Source organism: Hibiscus syriacus, unplaced genomic scaffold (genome assembly GCF_006381635.1).
Source record: "Hibiscus syriacus cultivar Baekdansim isolate YM2019G1 unplaced genomic scaffold, ASM638163v2 tig00008957_pilon, whole genome shotgun sequence".
NCBI classification, from domain to species: domain Eukaryota; kingdom Viridiplantae; phylum Streptophyta; class Magnoliopsida; order Malvales; family Malvaceae; genus Hibiscus; species Hibiscus syriacus.
In genome coordinates, this window is record NW_024062178.1 from 661,328 (window position 1) to 668,385 (window position 7,058).

Consider the following 7,058-nt stretch of genomic DNA (forward strand, 5'->3'; position numbering starts at 1 on the left):
CAATTACAAACTCGATTTGAATTAGTTGTATTCCATATCAAAGTAATGAAGAGATGATAAAGATTAGTAATCAGAGATGAGCACAAGTGAGAGGAAAAGAGTATGTGAGCATGGAAGATAATATATGATTTATGTATAAGGAGATTTTGATTTTGAATAAATAAAGGAATAATGGAATAATGAAATGAAAGGAAAAAGTTTAAAGAATCAGATGTAATAAAGGTTATGTTTCTTGGTCAAGCAGATTTAGTCAGAGGAATAAAGAATAATTTATATGTATTAAGGAAGTTTAAGAAGTAATTAAGCGATGATGGAATAAAGGTTGGTTATTACTGCAAGGTAATTAAAGATTGATAAGGAATTTGATTGATTAATGATTTTGAGTGATAAGAACTAATGCTATTGGTTATATGATAAGTGACATGATAAGGATGTATAAAGAAAAAAAATGGTAGTTGAAGAACTAAGGGAAAGAAAGATTAAGTAAAGGAAACAACATGAGAACATTAATAGACATGTTCTTATCAATGTGTGCAGTGAAAATTCGAGGACGAATTTTCTTTAAAGGAGGGGAGATTTGTAACATCCCAAATTATGGGTTAGTGACTAAATTATAAAATTTCAGAATTTAGTGATTAAAGTGGAAAAGTTAAAAAGTTCAATGAATTATGTGGAGATAATCCATGGAAGTTTTTAGTAATTATCCAAAGTAGTAAAGGGCAAAATGGTCATTTGACAATAAAAGATGTTTTTATCCCCTTTAATAGGAGATTAAAACGTGGAAGATGAAAACATTTCATCTCTTCTTCCTTTCTTCTTTCTCCTCCCGTAAGAGCTCAAGGGCAAAGGTAAGTTTCTTCATTAGTTGATTATTTGTTCAATTAAAGGTTGGGTTTTGATCATTGGATGGTAATTAAGCTTAAGGAAAGCTTAATTGGTTCTAAAACAACAAGATGAAAGGTATATGAGAGATTAAAGATTTTGAGTTTTTGAATGAAATCTTGAAATAAAGTTGATAAGTTGAATTTTAAGTTGAATTTGACTTGTCAATAGTTGAATTAAGAGATTTGTAGTGATAAAAAGGAATTTAGAACATGTTGAAATTTGAGTATAATTCTTGAATTTCATTAAGAGGAGAGGATTTTGAGAATTAAGATGGATTAAATTAGTACAAATGGGCTTAAGTATGTGTGTTTGAGTTTAGTATATAGAAGAGGTTGAAATATGAAGTGTTTAAGATGAAATGAAGTAAATTTCGTGCTGAAAATATGATTTCTGGGCAAGGGGAATCGGTACCCATTCAAGGGGAATCGGTACCCATTCAATGGGGAATCGATACCCCTCAAGCGAACCAGAAATTCCAGAATCTCATAGGGGAACCGATTCCTCCACAGGAGGGAATCGATTCCCCCTAAAGGAAAAATGTGAATATCGGTTTAATAAGTTGGTTAAAGTTGCTAGTATCAAATTACAAGGTGTAGGTATTTAATGATTGCCTTAAATATACATTTATGTAGATTCTGAGCGTAAAGCAATTCCGGAACATTTGGCAAGTAAGATCGATCAAGGGAATGATAAGAGATTGGAATTGATTAGTGAGGCCAAGGTGAGTGCATACTAGTGACATGTAGTGTTTAATGGAAATAAGACTTGCGATGAGTCTATTTCCTAGAGTAATATGCATGAAGTCATGGACATGATTATGTGTTGGTTATAATTATATGTGATTATATGTATACATTGATTGTATGTATGCATGACTAAAGATAATGATATGCTTTGTATATGCTATATGATTTATGTAAAACTTTATTATGTAATAATGGAAAAACATGGAATAAGTTATATGATAGAGTCATAAGAAATGAAATGAACATGAGAGAATAAGATAATCAAGTATAAGTCATATGATATGGTATAAGTGATTATACGAGAAATGTTAGGAGACTCTACGAGGATAGTATAAATTAGAGGGCATAAACATAAATAGGGATACATAAGTTATATAGGGAAGATTGATAAATTAAAGGAAACTATGGTTTATGTATTAAAGTGAAGAGCTACAAAGTTTTATTAAAGAGTATTGTGGAAGTCATGAGAAATTGAACTAAATAAATATATGGTTTATGTGAGTGGAAAGGGAAAATGATATAAAATAAGTGGGAGTTATTTATAAGATAGAATGAGACTAATTGAACCTGTAATATAAACTTTATAAAGCAGTACTTGGGTAAAATCATTATATGATACAATTATAGAGTATTACTATACAAATTATATTAAAATAGGATATATGAGAATATAAGTAAGTTTATAGGTTATTGATAGGACATATAAGAATATATAAATGTATGATAATATGAAAAAGTGAACTAAGTTAATGATGTTGAACCCTATGAGTAGAAGTTATGTGATTATAAGTAACATGATTATATGATTACAAGATATGATACATGATATGAGATATATGAAAGAGAAAATATATGTTATATGAAATATTATATGACTATGTGATTATATGAAAATGTTCTACGCGTAAGTGAACTATGTGTTTATATGTATATGGGATATGTGATTTATATAACAATGAGCTATGTGAAAGGACTACATGACTATGTGTATATGTGAATGTATGTTAACATAAATATTAATGCCCATGTTATGTGTCATAAGAGCTAGGGGTATAGTTGGCATGCCAAGAGTCGAGGGTCTACGCGGTCCTTCGGGACATATATGTATTCTTTGGAACATGTGTGAAGTTTTGTGAGACACATACTTGATCCCTAGTATATGTATATGATTCTTAAAGAATGATATGTGGTCCTTATGGACATTATTATATGGCACTACGGTGCAATTCTACGTGGCACTCCGGTGCAATTCTACGTGGCACTTTGATGCAATTATACGAGCTGTGGTGACAGCATAGTGCACAACCTCTATAGACTCACATATCTATAGTTCTCACATGTGTACATGGGCTTTGAAAATAGAACATAATTTGATATAATGATATATGTATTTCTAATGACATGGTACAAGTACATATATGTCATGGTGATATGAGATGCTATGTGTTTATGTATTATATGACTATAGAAATTAGTAATGTATTGTGGTATATTAAAATGTATATTATATGTTTATGCTCATATGACGGAATTGAAGTCATGACAAGGGAATTAGTAAGGATAAACATGTTGGTGATATGAGAACAATGTAGGTGATATATGTATATGATGTGTGATATGAATTGCATGATATGATTTATGTGTGATAGGGGTTATGGTATTTGTTACATAATATACATGAATATATGTTGATGTATATATAAATGAGCTGTATGATTTGATAGCATAAAACGATCATGCATGATTAGTGGGTATGAATTCCATTAGATGTGTTTTCTTTATGCCTCACTAAGTCATCGACTTAGCGTGTGAGTGTTTCACACGCAAGTTACAGAAAGTGAATATAGAAGCTGTGAGGAGCAAGACAGGTCAACATCTCCCTTACAAGATTTCAGATCAGAAAATAGATGAGTTAAATGATTTTTTTGTTATTTTGAATATAGTTGGCATGTACTATTTGATTGAGTTAAATATGCTCTGATCGATTTTGGTTATTGTGGTCAAATTATGTAACTAAATCACTTTTACTTTAATGGAAGTTTTAAATTTTCTTTGAATTTTGTCACGAGTCAAAGTTTGAAAAGTCAATGTGACACATCAGACTCGTATCCGGGTCGGGTACGGATTGGGGGTGTTACACTATTCGCTTCTATTCTTTTCTTTTTCTATTGAATCGAGAAGTAAATAAGTTTGATTATCCATCTTTTTAATATAATATATATTTTTATATAATCATAATATATAAATGAGACATCATCCATATACTGAAACGATTGGATATTCAATTCGAGCTTTTTTCGTATATTTAATACATTACACTAGATAGATATCATATCTATGGAATACCGTTCATTTTTAGGATGTTTTGGTACAAAATTAATATACTAAACATTTAATCTTCTTACATATTCTATCAATTTAATTTTAATTTTTATCATTTTTTATTGAATTTTCGTTATTTGTTGTCTTTTTTTAGAGGGTTTTCAAAGATTTTTTACATTTTTTAAAAAAACCGATCATCTAGAAAAATATTGAAGCGTATAAAAGGATTATAAAATGTAATTTTTTTAACAGTATAAAATGTAATTATATGCAGTCTAATGCACATTTTAAAATTTAGGTTAAGTAATGAATAAAGCAATATGATAATATCCTCCCATTTTGTATGAAATATCATCTTTAAGTAAACTACTATTGTAAAAGGAACAAATTCTTAATTGTTGACAACAGTCAACGATTTCCAGCTGGCGTCGCCGGAGACTTTTGACGGTGGCGCCACTAATCAAACAAGTCGAGTAAAACGTTAATAACCGACCAAGGTTTCGAAACAATTCAACCCATCGAACTGTGGAGCCACCTACGGAGGTGGCGGTGTCTTCTCCCCCTTTTGGTTTCATTTCGCCGGTGTAATTCCCATCGACCGCATCCCGAAACCTCCAAAATCCTGAACAAGTTAAACTCATAATTATAGCGATTTAATATATACATATTTAGTCACCTAACTATTTGTGTTATTTCGTTTTGATTTCAGCCTGTGATTATCGGCATACATTGTCAACTTCATATTTTCGCTCTCTTGCATTCACCAATGTCGTCGACTTCGAAGAAGATAACATTGAAGAGCTTCGATGGAGAAATTTTCAAGGTGGACGAAGCGGTGGCGCTTCAATCGCAGACGATCAAGAACATGATCGAGGACTATCGTGCCGACAACAAAATCCCGTCCCTACCGTCTCCGGTAAGACCTTATCGAAGGTCCTCGAGTATTGCAAGAGGCATGCCGATGTTGCAACCAACGACGAACTTAAATTGAATGAACTCAAAGATTGGGACGTGGATTTCGTCAACATTTATCAAGGTACCATCTTCGACCTCATCATGGTTAATTAGTTCTTTCGTATTTACAAATTCTATCAACAAACTTGGTTATATGATTTGAAAGTGAGAATTGCATGAATTTCAGGCTGCCAACTTTCTGAACATAAAGGAGCTGTTGGATTTGACGTGCAAAACGATGGCTGACAAAGGGGAAAGACAACGGAGCAGATTCGGAGGAAATTCCACATCAAGAACGATTACTCCTCTGAAGAAGAAGAAGAAGAGGTGCGGAGGGAGAATTCGTGGGCTTTTGATTGTTAAGGATTTAGGGTTTTATTTTAATTATTCAAATTAAACAATTTAGGTTATCAATAGGGTATTTCTTTATCTTATTAGGCATATGGAACTTTAATATCAATTACCTTCGGTTAATATACTTAAATTTTTAGTGATTTTTTGCGTTATTAATTTTTTTAGCAAATTATATACGTAAACATAAAACAAAACAAATTATATATGTTTTTTTATCGACCATTCACAATGATATTCACTAAAAAGAAAAATAAGCCAATATAAAAAAGCATATGAGCGATGCTGATATACATTAAGGATTGAGTGGAAGCTTTGCTCTACCCTTTGAAGTTACGTTCAAAGCATTGGGTTTAAGCAACGTTTAGGGTCATGGGTATGTGGGGGTTTTTTGGTCCTTGAATCCACAACATTGTTAAATTGCTTCTGATCTTATTTGTTAAAGCTTGGGTTATCTTGTTGGGGCACTCAAAATAAGGGATGCTGGTTGATGAGGTGTATTGAGGGTTATCAAGGGGAGTATCATGGGCTTCTAAGCTGTGTCATTGAAATCATGGGTGCCTTGGAATGTCTTCTCTAGCTAATAGTTTATCTTTATTAGAAAGAGACCAGTATGATCCTCCATAATGTAAGCCTATGTAATTAAGCTATTTTCTTCATAACTCAAAAAAATAAAATACATCTTTAACTCTTAATTTCTCTAACCTCAATCGAAATCTATTTATTTTTCCTAACTGCTTCCAAAATCAATTCCAATCGACTCTAAGAACAATGGTGCAGCACATGAACCTAGAACTTTTTTTGTTGGTAATACAGTATAGAGTTTCAACTAAACATTGGCCTGTTATGTTCTTTTGGAGCTGGTCCAGAATAAAATTTAGAGGTGACTCAAATCTAGTATCCTCAATCGATCCAGCACGGTTGACTCCTGCTAAGCATCGGCTACTTTAAAACTTCGTAAATACTATACAAAGAAACAGAAACTTAGCAATATACTAATTAGTGGCTCATACCTATACAACTTTGCACCATGCACGAATAGACCCTTAATCATGCAAGACAGTTGTTGAGGGTGAATTTTACTGGAAAGTTGTTGAAATTATAAGTTGAAGTTAATTACATCAAATGTTATTATTTTTGGTTTTCTTTGTTTTCACATCAAATATAGAATGCGAGTCTTGAATAACACAGAAAGACTAAAAGAAATACAAGAAAGAATGAAGGTAACATATGCTTTACTTCACTCAAAAACTTGCTTTAAGTACAGTCTATAACACTGTTTTATAGGAGTCAATTACAACGACTCAGCTGCTCAAAATTGTCTAACCACCTAGCTGTTAAGGAGTTGTTGAGAAATCAAAACTAACTACTAGACTAACATACTAGCTTCTAGAACACCCTTATGCATGAAGCTTCACGTGAGTCATCTTTCAACATTCTCCACGCTTCTTCTCTTCTTCAACAAACAAACATACATTAATTTTCTCGCGAAAACCATCAAAGGCAGTTTTCGACAACGGTTTGGTCAAGCCATATGCAACTTGATGAGTTGTTGGAACATAACTCACACACAGCGGACGAAATGCACATCTAAGTCCACATGCTTGGACTGAGAATGATACACCAGATTGGCGCTCAACGCAATCGCACTCGTGTTGTCACACCAGATCATTGGTTGTTTATGTTGTGGCACCTTCAAATCAATAAGTAAAGCATCAACCCAGGGCACCTCTGCTGCTGCATCAGCAAGGTTTCGATACTCAACTTCCATGGTCAACCGTGAAACCACCTTTTTCTTTT

General features: G+C 32.6%; 1 pseudogene; it reads left to right on the forward strand.

Annotated features, from left to right (window-relative positions):
• Positions 1–4,719: 4,719 nt before the first annotated feature.
• Positions 4,720–5,270, forward strand: LOC120202569 (annotated as a pseudogene).
• The last annotated feature ends 1,788 nt before the right edge of the window (positions 5,271–7,058 follow it).